This window comes from Lates calcarifer, linkage group LG7_2 (assembly GCF_001640805.2).
Source record: "Lates calcarifer isolate ASB-BC8 linkage group LG7_2, TLL_Latcal_v3, whole genome shotgun sequence".
Taxonomy (NCBI): domain Eukaryota; kingdom Metazoa; phylum Chordata; class Actinopteri; family Centropomidae; genus Lates; species Lates calcarifer.
In genome coordinates this window covers 1692156-1706594 of record NC_066854.1, presented here as the reverse complement: position 1 = coordinate 1706594, position 14439 = coordinate 1692156, and the positions used below count along the sequence as shown (strand labels likewise).

The 14439-nt window shown below is 43.7% G+C and overlaps 1 protein-coding gene across 5 annotated transcripts in view; it reads left to right on the top strand.

Annotated features, from left to right (window-relative positions):
* Window positions 1-14439, top strand: part of LOC108873107 (SLAIN motif-containing protein 1) — a 148277-nt gene that overhangs the window by 119056 nt on the left and 14782 nt on the right. For 3 of the 5 annotated variants that reach the window (XR_007809122.1, XM_051066088.1, XM_051066087.1), the window contains 3 exons: window positions 11860-11916; window positions 12002-12065; window positions 12456-12492. The gene's annotated coding sequence lies outside the window, so the exon portion shown is untranslated. Of the gene's footprint in view, window positions 1-5518; window positions 5590-11859; window positions 11917-12001; window positions 12066-12455; window positions 12493-14439 lie in introns of those variants that run through there. The other 2 variants (XM_051066090.1, XM_051066089.1) reach the window with 2 other exon arrangements.

The following is a 14439-nucleotide window of genomic DNA, read 5'->3' as shown; positions in this document are numbered from 1 at the left end:
TGTCTGAGATTTGCAGTGAAGGAAAACACAGGTCGTCAGTGTTTTTTAAGCCGGTATCCGGAGAGGTTTCCAGGGAGCACTTGCATGAAATGGGCGAGATGTTCCCGCCAGCACACTCGTGTTTCTTTTCCAGTTTATACGAGTCGCAGTATACACATGCCATAACACAGAAATATTTTGTCAATAGGCATATACAAAGCACTCTTTGGGCCACAGGAGAGCCATGAGAGAGTGTCCAATGTTTTTAAGAGGTCGATTCTGTGTTAAAAACAATGGGCAGTAAAAAAATCCCCTCGCTGGAGGAAAATAGCCACTTTCACCGCGGCTCCCAGGATGAGTGTTTACACATGCTCAGCTGGATCCGTCGGACCCCACCTCACTGTCGACCTGCGCCGCCGTACAAATAAACAGGAAGGCCACAGGCACTTGGATGAAGGCCACACTCATAATTCACCAAAAGCAGTATATTTTACAGAGGGCCAGGGCGCTTTGGTGTGGCTCCAGCAAAAGGAATAAACTGTTAATCCATAAAAAGGCACACTGGTTATGCGATACACCACTTAGGTGCCATCTGAAAGCTCCATATCCTTTTAGCACTGGCCCTCTGTGAGCAGCGCCAGTTGATTTGGATGGAAGTTAAAAGAGAATTGTTAACAATAGGGATCATATAACATGGATGTTATGGTTGTTTGTTAGAGGCATATTTATGTGAAAGGGGAAAACTGCAGTTATGAAAAAAGCTGGACACTTTATTGCCGGGTTCAGAAAATACTTGAATGTAAAAATGTCCAAAACAGCTGGCAGCTCAATGAAGTTCTCTCCACAAAATTACTATTTCCATCAACCGCTGACTGTTACCACATGTAATTTAGCATGATGTTGAAATTTGACACCTCTGGAAGAAGCTCTGATTGACAGAAAGTGTTTATCTCGTTAGTGTGAAACAATAGCAGGAAATTGCCTCTAAAGCCGGCGTTTTCAGACGCTTCAAGTTGTCTCCGCGCTGAGTGACTTCTTTTTTTCCCTTCATTTAAGAAGCCAAACTGTGCCACAAAAGAGAAAACCGTCCAGATCTTCTCGGCTACACTTAGACGCTCAGATGAACGCAGTGAACATGAAAAGCAATCTTCAAAAGCTATCTTTATCCCCCTGCAGTTTGAAGTGCTGAAATTAAAGTTGCATATGGATGCCATCGAGACGCGAGCCACTCGGGGAGATTAACGACAACACGAGGCATCTGTGCATTCCTAAACCATGTGTGTCCTGGTCGTCTCCACACACAGCTGACGGCGTCGAGGGGCCGACACATCCACACAGATCAGCCCGTGATAATCTGAAATTGCCTCCTTTCAAAGATCTTTAAGTCCAGACTGGGTTACAGTAGAGAGCCACAGCAGCAGCATCATATGGTCAATGTTACATGGAAGCTCTCTGAATTATCCTGCCAGTCAGCATCAAAACCAGTTCACACTGAGCAAAGTCAAAGCCTTCAGACAAGGCACTTTAATAAAATATCACCCCCTAAGAAGAGGTTAGAGGCTTGATTTGTATTACAGTTATTATATTGTATTAAATTTGTGTCAGAAAGCAGTCTATGAATGGTCTATAAACAGTTGGTGAACAGTATATTCTCCAGCAAAACTGAACTGTTGTCATGATAAAATGAAAACATATGACTCTTTATTAATGACTTCATAATAAGCTGTTAAATATGCAGGTGGAATCAGCTGCTAATTAGTTTTAGTCTGTCTGCTGCTTTTCAACAAAGTTAGGTGGTGAAGTTCATCCTGATAAATTAAAAGGCTGAGAGAGAAACAGTCCCAACTTTGTGTAAAATTTGTTCTTACATTCGCTCGTTGCTGATTTATAAAGTTCTGATTATAATTTATTAATCATCAATAAGGCATCATAAAGTGTGCCCAATGAGAAAGTGGTACCAAATGTTCTGACCAATAAATCCACAGCTGAAGGTGCATTCTGGTCTTTATTAGGCCGTCAGGACATACCGGCCGGACCGCAACAGGGCAGCAGGAAATATTTCACAATTAAATATACAACAGGATGGGGGGGAGAGGGAGGGCTTACAAAATACACCTCTTTTGCAATATAAACAGGATTTTCATCTAAATTGTGTACACAGCCGCAATAGTTCAGCTGGAGAGCCTCAGGTCTTAGCTCACTAATATGGCAAACAGCATCGATGCGGATATCACTCACGCAGACCCCAAAGTAAATACAACCCTGCGATTCATCCAAGGTAACAATTGAGGTTGTGTACGATATGATGGAATGTACAAAACCCCCCATTAAACGCTTGTTCAAATATTTATATTTCTTTTTGGTATAAATATAACAGAAAGTTTCACAGTTCTGGCATTGTTTGGAAGGGCAAGGAACCCGCTCGTGTTATAAATGAGAGCTCGGTGACAGGTGGCGATGCAAAAATGAAGAGCGTCGGGGCCTGAAGGTAAACAGAGCCCTGTAACAATACGGACTGATGTGTTTGGAAGCGAAGCAGTGGACCACAGCGACGCAGCCGCATATTTCAGGAGACTGACTCAGAGTTTTATTGCCTGGGTCAGGCTGTGAAGGAGAGGTCCACACACCGAGAGAACGGCTCTCGTGTCCTGGATGGATTTCACTATGTCAGCGTGTTTTTTTTTCCTCCATATCCACAGATTTAAACATTTCCAAAGGGACAAATGTGTGTGTGAGATCCTAAAACTTCACACACACTACATCACTTCCCTTGAAAGCAGCAGCAGTAACACCAAGTCTCACCTCTGCACCAGCAACAACCAGGCTACAACATGCAATATACTGGGTCTTCAGTTGTACTGGACCAAGAGGGATCTGGGCTTTTTACTTTGACACTGATGTTTCGTCTCATTTTGGGAAGAGGGTGCAGGTTAAGCCTCACCTTCACCTCCTCTGGAGGAGGATCCAGTCCCCGAGTATGGACACAGCTGATTTGTGTGAAAGCCCACACACCGCCACTGTGACGGTCCTGCGCCATGACCACTCCCTCTGTGCTACAGGCGTCCATTAGCTACAGCTAGCTTGCTTGTAACCTGTCAGATCTTTAAATCCTGATCTTTCAACTCACTCTCCTCGCCTTTTTATTTTTGTGAAGGAAAAAACATTCAGGCCTTTTCCTCCCTGCAGCCCAGAATCAGGGCAAAACCACAGCAAATGAGTGCATGCAATGTCCGACATGCTGACATGCGTTTTCATGGTGTCTGGTCCTCATAATGAACCAGAGCTCAAAAAGTGACTTTAAAAGGCTGGTCGACCTGGCACGAGCGCTGAGATCAATAGGAGGCGGCTTTGATAATTGCTCAGTGCTTCATTAAAAGCACGACGAGCTCGTCGAGGATGCCCCCTCTTCTCGCCGTGGATGGGGCCACATCACATCAGAGGCTAGATTTAAAAAAAAAAAAACAGAAACACACACACACACACACACATACACACATTTAAAACTTCTCCCCTTCTCTGGTGGTGATGGTAAACATGTTCTGATTGGCTTTAGGAGGAGATGAGCGAGGTATCAAAGCCAGTTAATTTGCCCAGTTAGGAAAATCTGTCAGCGCTTAGAAAACCTTAAGCAGGAGGATGCTGTCGACTTAAATACGACATGACGCGTCCAAAAGCCATGACCAACCATCTTCCTCTCACAGAATAGCCCCTACGCTGTAGAAATTGTCTTTTTGTGGCTCAAACACACCAATAGAATCACTTTAATCAGCTGCAGTTTCTCTTGAATTCTCTAAAAAGTAGATTTCATTTGCTAAAAAAAAAAAGAGAAAACCCTCCTTATGCTATTTGCTGCTAGTGAAATGAGGTTCATTAAGGTTTTGATGTGACTGGATAATCACCCTTCAAAATATAAGCAGAGCTGGTAAACATGAATTATCAGGGGAGGAGGAGGAGGAGGAGGAAAAACCCAGCAGCAGCAGCAGGACCTCATTGGTAATGCAAAACTTTAATACTCGCGACTGAAGAGGCTTGACGTGCCGAGGTGTAATGTCAGCTATCGATTGATCGGCGGTCGGGTGTCTCAGTGTCAGGCCCCATTGACATTCTCTCATCTTACGATGGAGGGAACTTGTTATATCTGTTTACGGCCGCATGAATGTGCCAGGAATTCCTCGTCTCGGCAGCTCCTTCTTCTTCTTCTGCTCTTTTTCTGGGAAGGTCCCGTAACGGATCTTTCAGCGTGTTAGCCACGACCTGGGCTGTTGACTGTAAGTGCAAAGGCAATTGATCACCCTCCTCATAAACAGACACCTCAAAAATGCTGATATATAATCACACATGCGAACATACACAGTTTCCCCGTACAACACAGTAACCATTGATGATAAACCTGAAAACTCTCACTGGGTTGAGTCTCTGTTCAGGTTTCTGAAGGCCGGAGCTGATATTTTTAGACTGAAGTCTCCATATCCTGCAATCTAACAATATACTGCCAAAAATATATAATATACAAGTTTGACTTTCTGTCTGAAAAATACAAATAACGAGTCAATTCTTTGACCAACAATTTGGTCAAAATTGTTGCAGCAAAGGTGGAGATATCCAGAATCTGATTCTCCAAAACCACTGGATCCTACATTTCCCACAATGCAACTCTGTAGCATAGCAGCTTATAGGTGCAGTTTGAATCCTTCTTTGAAAACACTCTCTCTTTGCCACCCAAACCTGCTGCTCTGTTACACCCCCCACCCCACCCCCACCCCCAAACGTTGACCTACAGTTTATCACATCACGTATCACACCTCCAAAACTCGCTCTTCGTGCATGCACGCACGCCTGCACACGGCGCATATGTATTTTCTCAAAACAAAATCCCAAACAGCCGGAGCGAGCGTGTGTTGTTAGGTGACAAGTCAACGCCACCCAGCCCCCCTCCCCCCCCCGTACAAAAATAAAAACACACAGAGAGGTGGCGGGGAGCGTCTACACCCCCTGGTCCATCGCTCTCAGCAGGGGTTATTGATTGTGACGTGCGCTCGCAGTGCACCTTCCCAGTCGCCTGTCAGCCAGATGCATGCTGGCAGGTCCAGTCCTCCCCCCCCTTGACAGCTCCCGCGCGGCAGGGAGGTTGTAGGGGTGGCGATGGTGTTGGAGGGGGAGGATAGAGGAGGGAGGCATTTATCAGAGAGCAAAGTAGAGAGAGAAAGACAGCTGGTGGGGCCTTGGCCCTCGATTTGTGCCCTCTCTGCTCTCCCTGGGCCTACAGAAGGTGAACCTCGACCCCTCGACCCTGCTCTTGTTTGTGTCGGTGCCGTAGTCGCTACAAGGTGAGTGGAGCTGCCAGCGTGGGTTAGCCTCTGTTTGAGGATACCCAGGTCTGTCACAGTGGATCTTTTCTGTTTTTTCACCCCTAAAAGCCCCCCAGGATAAGGATGAACCGTTTCAGTCTGTGCTCTGCTTTACTGTCGCTTTTCACCGCCATGTTTAGTACGACAAGCCCTCCCCTTCCTCCCCTCGCTGTAACAACCAACCAACCCCCCACCTGCGCAGCTTGTTTAACGCCAGCGTCTCCAGAAGGTGCATCCCGTGCGCGCTCGGCGGCTGAGACAGGTAATGAGTTAGCTCGGGGGAGGCCGACATGACTGCACGCGTGTGAGAGTGTGAAATTACCTGACACAGCTTTCATCGACGCAAGGTGCTTCCGCCGTCTGTGTGTTCGCAGCCGTGGAATTTGTACACACATGTTCACACACAGAGAAAGAGAGAGAGAGAGAGGGAGAGAGGAGGGAAGGAGGTGGGAGAACAACATATGCCATTTGGTGAACACTTTAATCCAAACCGCCTAATGGCACCGTGAGTGTATGATGAGACTCCTTTTACATTGTGCATGAAAAGATAGCTGTGACATAGTGTTGGGGATATTTATTTAATCACATATTCCCTTTAGGATCATTGTGTCTTTTGATAAATAGACCTGAGTCACACTGTACAATTAAAGCACCTAAAGTATCACAATCAACAGCATACATCTCTTCAACGTTCATCTCCTAAAGGTTCAGCAACTGCAGCTGAATAAAGTGAGTGCAAGAGCTGCTCTGCTCTGAGGAAGCTCTCATGGCTGTAACAGATCTTCATGACGAGCAGTAGCGTCTCATTGAGCCTGATCTCATGAAAGGTGATGAAATAAGCAGGATAAAGCTTTATTAGTCACACAGGTAGCACTCAGATCAAGCTGTGGAGTTTCATATTTAACCACAGCTTCAAACTTTTCCAAATCACAACTGAAACTTTAACTTTAACTCCTAACAATGAATGGAAATGTTTTGTAATATGCTGCCACATGCACCAGGTTTAAGTTGTCATTTGTAGCAGTGATATCTCAGATTTGTCTGCAGTTACCTCAGCTGCATCATTTCATTTCTTTGACTAAACTTTTTCTATCTTGTTTGTCTGTGGCAGCACAGTATCCTGTAGTGTTAAATCCCCCTCTAAGTGTGTAACAGAAAGGTGAACAAGCTGCGGTGGACTGAGAGTAATAACCAGCACGTGCTGGGACAAGCCTGAAATACTAAATGGATCATAAGTAATAATCACCCCAGGGTTGCAGACAATAAGCCCCCCCCTCCTCCCCTCGGTATCTCCATCCATTCGTCTTGGAAAAGGAAATTACTAAATCCAATACAGTTCGATAAAAATCTGGCCTGTCTGGATCGGCTGCTGGAGGATAATGCGGCCTGATAAAGGCGCTCGTTTCCGGCCGCACGCCATCCGTCATCCGGGGGTTGCTCCCCTGGTCAAGCTGTCTGCTGCTCCAACAGATGACTGCAGCAGTTCAGCTGCTCGCTCCGCCGCCTCGTGGCCTCCACAGCAGAGGTTACAAAGTTTAGTTTATTTGTAAAGGTCCACTCTGGACTGTACAAAGTGTAGAACTAATCAAAGCCACATTGAGTCAAAAACGCAGAAAGCAAAATAGTGAAGCAAATCAGACACAGAAAAGCAGAGTCAGGTGATTTCATGTTTGTAGATTTCTGCTCTTACAGTATCAGGATCAGTAAGTGAAGTATCCTGGCCAGGGCAGAGCTGTACAGAGCAGCTGAATATCAGCCTTTACAGCAAGTAAAATTTAAGCAAGCAAAGAACTATATTTACAAACTGTATGTGAGCTGAGAACAGTTCAATGAAAGAGCGATTTTTCCTTATCAGGCTGCTCTATTTCATCGTTTTTGAGACCTGAAAAGGTGAAACCACACACATTTACACACACAGATAGAGAGAAGTCGGTACATAGACACCATTTTTAATTGCAAAATTGTGTGTCTGATTCATCTCACAATCTCTTTGTTAGTGGGCCTGATCTTTGGGTGGGAACCACTGGCTGATTTCCTGAAATGTAAACATACTTGCACAGGCTACTGTTTTGTTTCTTTTTGTCTCTATTTTGCTAGAATCTAACTGTATTTGATAGTGACTGTGACCTCTGACCTTTTAAGGTCTTACCCCTGATTGTTTTTACAGTTTACATTCCAGAAATGTGAGCATATTTCACTGTTGCAGCAGTTTTAAGTGGCTCTGGACGGGAGCTTCATCTGAATACCTGAGATGTAATGTAATCGAATGTGCTGCTGTGCGTCCTGCAGTCTGACCTCTAGCTCCTCACAGCTGTAGGCATGTGTTGTTGGCAGGAGAGCTGTATGAGCAGTGAGGACAGAGGGGCTGTTCACTCTGAAAGTGCAGTTTAATAAGGGTTAAGAGAGCCACATAACTCCCTGAGATCCTTCAATCATGGCTCAAAGGTTCCTCATGGAACCTCTGCATGTTTGAGGTGAGGTATCGTTGAGGCTTGTTTGCAAAGACTGATAAATGTTTAAGTCCTTTTCCTTTTTTTCAGGTTCTTGAGAAACCTAAAGCACTGTGAAGTTACAGTAGGATTCAGTGTGTAGAAATAGGACACAGAAATGAATACTAATCACTTATTACGATGCAGATTTGCTTAACAGCTCTCTCCGTGCGGCCCGAGGGGAGAACAGGATGTGTCGTCTTTTACTTAAGGTGCTGCCTGACCTCTGCGCGACCCGCTGTTAAAGAGGGACAAATGTTGCTGCTGTTAATGAGCAAAGAGCAGCGGAGCTCATAAAAAGGTGTAAATATTAGGACACCATCAGAGACGGAGAGAAGAAAGAGAAGGAAATGTAGTGTTAGCAGAGTGGAGGTTCACTGTGTGGAGTCAGAGAATGAGGGGAAACAGATGACAAAAAGAGTCAAATATAATCTGTACTTCTGCTTAAATATAAAATATCCTCATCCTCATGAACCGACCTGCAGATGTGTGTGGATTTTTATCACCTCCAGCCTTTAAAATTCACAGAAAAAAGGGAAAGTCACTCTGATTCACCCACTTATGCGTCAAACTGATTGAAGTGATGCAGAGTTGGAGTTCTGCCGTCGTCTTGACTTGATCTATTTTGCCTTGTTGTTGATGTTGTTGTTTGTTTTACTGTAAGTGTTGAGGATTTACTGTAAGCAGTCAGGTATTGTGTTATATTTCCATTTAAAAACAATCAGTTGTAATATCTGTGCGGTGGCAGTAAGTGATGTTGAAGTGGATAAAAACATTTCTAATCTGTGTAAGATTTTTCAGTTCTCTGATCAGATTCAGCCTTCCTCCAGTCTGTGTTCAGATCTGCAGTTTTCCTGCAGTCCTCTTTGTTTTAGTCAGTATGGACCAACTCTGAGTGATTTGACTTGAGAGGCCACTCTGGTCACCCGCCCACCCTTCTGAAGCCCGCCAAGGCTGAATAATGTGAGTGTCTCAATTCAATTCACGTCGCTGCAGCAGCATTTCAAAAGACACTTAATTTCATACTTGTTTACGGCTCTCTCCGGAGATCTAAAGTTCAAAATCACATGCATTTTTAATTCCAAATTAAGCCAGGGAAGAAGGAGGAGGAGAGAGAAAAAAATTTCATGTTCACTTTGCCACATTTTGACAAACATGACCTCCCCTCGCTGGGGTGGAGGGATTATGCGGAACAAAAGTTGGCCCACTCGCCGTACCAGGGCTTAAGGCTATTGGGGCGACAGATTAGAATATCTTTCACCCTCTCAAGGAGATAAGAGAGACACAACCATCAGAAAACGGTAGAAAACATAATGAACTCGTGATCTTCCACCACCAAAGAGCATGTGTGAAGTGGAGATTCATAAATCTTCAAAACAGTAATGCAGATTTGTGGATTTTTTTCTCCTCCCTGTTATAAAGAGCACTACTTATGCATCTCCTAATGCTTAAAACATGATCTGGGTTATCAAAGGTTGGAAGAATCTTCCTGCTCATTGTCTTTTCCTGGAGGAGTCCATAGACTGCCAGCCAAAACGATCCCCCTCAGCTCGGCTGTTTTGTTGCAGCATTTCTTTTCTTATTATCCCAGATAATTACAAATATGTCAGACGTGTCACCGTATGACGTCTGCTGACGCCGGCACGTTGGCGAGCCGTGTGGCTGAAATGACACAGTGATATATCTCACCCTCTCCCGCTCTCAATTAGCTCCCGGTGCTCCAGGTTAATGGAACTTTTGATTGGGGAAAACTCGGGTTTCCTGGACGCCCGGTTTCCTCGCAGCTGGGACGTATGGGGGGTCGACCCCGTCCTTATCTGCTGCTGCAGAAAGACGAGTTACTCTGCTGCTCTTATGTGTGTCTCTCTGTAGAGGAGCACCTAAGTACCCAACCACCACGCTTTTTATTTGGCTTCCTTTACATTTTACTTTGGCGTTTTTATAATCAAAGCAAGCTCCAAGTACACTGTAAAAACTAAGTGTCATAAATTTGAGGTAGTGCAAATAAATTGGACCAAAAAGAGTCTGAATAAAGCTGCTGCTGAAATAGATATGAAGGTAACTCTAGCAGTAAATAATTATATTTATCAGCAACTTTTTGTTTTAGATTTGTGTCTTAGTTTTCAGACCTGAAAGATGGCTGGTGGTTGAAAAACAAGCCATCATCTTCCCTGGGTTCTTCCTGCTTTTTGATGCACTTTCACTTTTCATCTAAAAATGGCAGCAGTCAAATTAAATCAGATACAACACGTTCTTGTGATGCTCTGACTCAACGGCAGCTGATAGAAACTGAGCTGAGCTGCTCTCAGCAGACTTTTTTTCTCCCTACAGAATGTAGACTGAATATTACAGGAGCTTTATGAGAGATCAGCAGGTGAAGTACGTCCTTCTCACCTCAACTTTTCTACAGAACCTCAATCAGATCAATTCAGGTGAATAACCAGAAATATGAGGATAAATATGATATATTATTGGTCAAAGTGAGAGAAGACTGTGGCACCGTCAGCAGGACAACAGCAGAGTAATGAGAGAATCTCCAGTTACAGATAATTCATTCATTCTTTTTCATTGAACCAGAGATAGACTGTGCGTCTTGAACCAAATGTCTCAGTTTCTGATGACATGAAATAGTTGTAAAAGAGCTCATGTTCAGATTTGTTTTATCAGCAGCTGTAAATGATGAACTGTGTCCGGCTCTGTCCTGGATGTAGGTGCTTTTAGTGTGTGTTGTGGTCCAGTGGAATACCGTTTGCCAGGAAACACAGATTTTGGAGGGTGAGACGTGGATTACAGTCTGTCTCAGCTTCACCAAATGGCCAGCAGAGAGAGGGAGACTCAGCCTCACGCTGCGTTTCCTCCTCGGCGGCTGGGCAGCGAGGTCAGTGAGATTACTGGACACACAGTCAGCCTCGCGTTCAACATCCCTCTGCACAAACCTCCTCTGGCCAAACAAAACCCGCTATCAGAGGATGACACGAAACACCAGCCCGCCGGGCATCTTCCTCCTCCTCCTCCTTTTTCTTCCTCCTTTCTCCACTGCTCTGGAGGAAACGCATCACTGAGTTTCACTTTAGCTTGTTTGCGGCCATGTTGGAGGCAAGGTGACAAGAGCAATACAAGAGAAACATTCCTGTAATTTTCAAAAAGAGCTTAAGGTGGAATTGTTCTCCAAGGGGGAAAGCTGCCACCTCTCTTTCTTCTTTTCTTCCTTCCCCCTCAGTTTACCTAACTCGCCAAAAAAAAAAAAGGGTGGGGGGATTTATCCACACACACACACACACACAAACACACACAAACAACCCTCCTGAGGAATGGCTGGCGAGCAGGGAAGAAATGCGCCCTGACAATCTCCCCTTCCCTCCGGCGGCTGGATGCCAGAAACAAGCGCTGTTTCTTCTGAGAGATCTTTTACCGAAGATGCCAGGGATTAAGAAAGAAAAGACTGCAGGACACTGCTGTGTCACCTAGCATTAAACAGCCCTAAACTCTCTGGTTATGAGATACTCTGTGCAAAATAGGTCAGGCCAGGCAAAATGCAGAGAAAAAAGGAAAAGAGAGGTTTTGATTTCTTATCTTTTTTTTCCACTGTTTTTTGCATTCTCCTCCGAGCCCCGGTGCCTCTGGACTCTTCTGTTGGTGGTTGATGCCTTCACACACACCAACACACACAGACACACACACACAGTCATACTCATACATGCAAATCAGTTTTACTGGCAAACTGCACACGATAAACAATTTTTTATGAGAAATCCAAAAACTGAAAAACAGAGGAACTGAATCAGTGTGTGTTCAAGGAATTTGTCATTATTTCAGAACATAACTGTCTTCAGATCAGACAGAAGTCTGTTTTAACAAAAGAAGAACAGCTCAGATTTAAAGAATCCTGCAGCAGGAGCTGTTTTCTTTACCTCAGAGAGGAAAATGAACAAAACAAATGTACAAACTGTGAAATGTAAACAGGTGGAAATGCATCAGTGTAGCAGACAGGATGCATTTACGTATGCAGGATGGTCTGATGTGAAACTTTGTTCTCTTCACAGGCATCAGAAGCTAACACCCGGTGGTCGAAGAAGTTGAGGTGGATTAAAAAACAAAGAGTAAGTAAAAGGAAAAAAGGAAAATTTGATGAATAAAATTCAGATGAACTTCTCTGTATCCTCACTGATTTCTCTTCATTTTCAGGCACCAGAATATTCCAGTGCAGTAACATACACCGAGCCGAGACATTTTTCTGACTCTTGTCAAGGTTGGTTAAGATTTAAGATTTCAGGTTTGAGCCTGAAGGAACAGATTTTACTTTAATATCAAGTCTCTTGTACAAGCTGTTGGTTATGATTTAAGAAAAAAGGGAAAGTGAGTGCTTCAAGTTTCCACTGTTTTCTCTACTGATTGTTGGTTGTTTTATTTAGTCATTAGATCTTTAAAGAAAGAAAATTGAATGAAACAAACTTCTGAGGAAAAATTTTCCAACCATCAGTCCAAAGTCCAAAGAGACTTATTATTTTATTTTGCTGTAATGATAGACGATGTTAGACGATAATGTTGGAGATTAACTGTTGTCTTGAAGACTACTAATTTCCATTTTACAGCCTCACCCATCTTTAATCATAGGATTTTGTATTTTGGTTACTTACAGGTCATGTCCTACTTGTCACAAACCTCAGCTGAAAACTGTGAGTTTATTTATTTTTTTATTTCTGGTTTTTCATGCAGGACGTTTTGTAGAAACGTCTGAAAGGGTGGAGATGCAGCTTTGACCTCTACAGCATCTGTCTGCTGCTTTAACTGACACTCACATCATGAGCTCTGACTTCAGAGCTTTTTAAAGACCGCTTTATGAACATGTTTGCTTTTTTTAGCTGGTTGATTTTTAAGATACAGACAGGAAAGCAGTGAAACAGTCAGAATCCAGTGGTTATAGTGTAGGTCACCAGGATGCCCTAAAAAAAACTTGGTCAACAAAGCCGTTGTTCCTCTTTCAAGAAGCGTCTGGTCTTGCATTTTGAAAGAAAAGCATCCAAAAAGTTTCCCGTCGTCTTTGTCATCTTTTCGAAGCTGCTCGGCCCGTCCTGAATAATTCAGCGGCTGCCTGGTCGAATGCAAACAAACGGAATAAAACATAGATAGTTATGAGGCATAAATATGAACAAACAGCATCTAAAAGCATTAAGGAAACACAGAGCGTCGGGGGTTTGGAGCGACAGATGAGGACAGTGTGTTTGACTGGTTGGACGGAGTCATTACCCCCCCACCCCCCTCCCATATCTCTTTCACCCCCCTAATGATGTGTGGCCTGTCAGAGAGACGCAGCCAAATTACATTCAGGACTACAAAGCCTCCGTCCGAGGTTTGCTCTCTCTCTGCAACACCCTGCAAAACAATAACTGGGATTCAGCAGCTGCAAATTGCACTAAAATTTCCCAGTCTCTTTCTGTGAATTATTAATGAGAGCCAAACCAAAAAAGACAAAAAAAAAAAAAAAAGGAAGGGGGGGGGAGGTATCTACAACATGCCCGAGCAGTGGAGAATGCTATAAAGCTGTAATTATGCCAGAGAATGAGAAATGGAACAAAGTTGTTGGAGCCAGAAAAGGCGAGGCAGAAACTGAAACTAAGAGCTGGAAATTTAGAGCTGCGAGGGTGAAAAGAAAAGTAGTTTTATTACATATGCAAAACGCCAAAGCTGCAGGATCGACACACAATTAAAGCGAGGATGAACAACAGCATTTGCATCCGTCTCTGTCAGGTCTGCTCTGAGTGAAAGTGAGGAGAAATGTAAAGAGAGAAGAGGTCAGAGCGATAGAAAATATAAAACCCTGCAACTGCAAACATGTCGGCTCTTTAGCAAATATGAAAAACAGCAGGACTTTGAAACCATTCATAAACTCAAGCTTCTGAAGTTACAGTCTGTGCAGTATTGTGTAACAAAACATGACTACAGGTTGCAGTTTAGGGAACGATTTAATCACAAGTGAATCTAATGGATTTTCATTCAAATGTATACAGCCAGGAAAACAGAAAATGTTAGAGTAACAAAAAACAAATAAAGAAAGTAGGAAAAAACACAAAATGCATCAGATACAACTGAAACTCCAACGATGACCAAAGTTAAAGGTTGTTAACTGTTAGACAACAGATGAACTGCGGACGTTCACATATGTACAAATAACATCAGGAAAATATCAAATGAATCAGGAAACTAACTTGATAAACGTGGAGACATTTACATCCAACATGTACAGAAGTGAAGTTAAAAAGTACAGTACTTGAGTAAATGATGGGATGGGCTGACCAGGGCTCCTGGTAAATCAAACGACTACAAAGTCTTTTCATCGTGGGTGTCTACATGTCTGTGCCCAGGGACCCATTGTCTCATAATCCGTCCGTGCTGCTGAGTCATCGGCAGCTTTAGCTACAGTTAACTATCTCTCAGCAAAAACAAAACTGAGTTTCAGTCTGATTGGGGCTCAGGTCGTCTGCTGCTGTTGTTAAATAACTGAGTGATGTGTGTTGATAAAGCAGTAGCCTCTGTTCAGTCTGTTCAAGGTGAGAATGTTGCTGGCACCAACACAGAGGCTGCTGTGTTACACATCACAACTCTGATAAGTAGAAAACACTGAA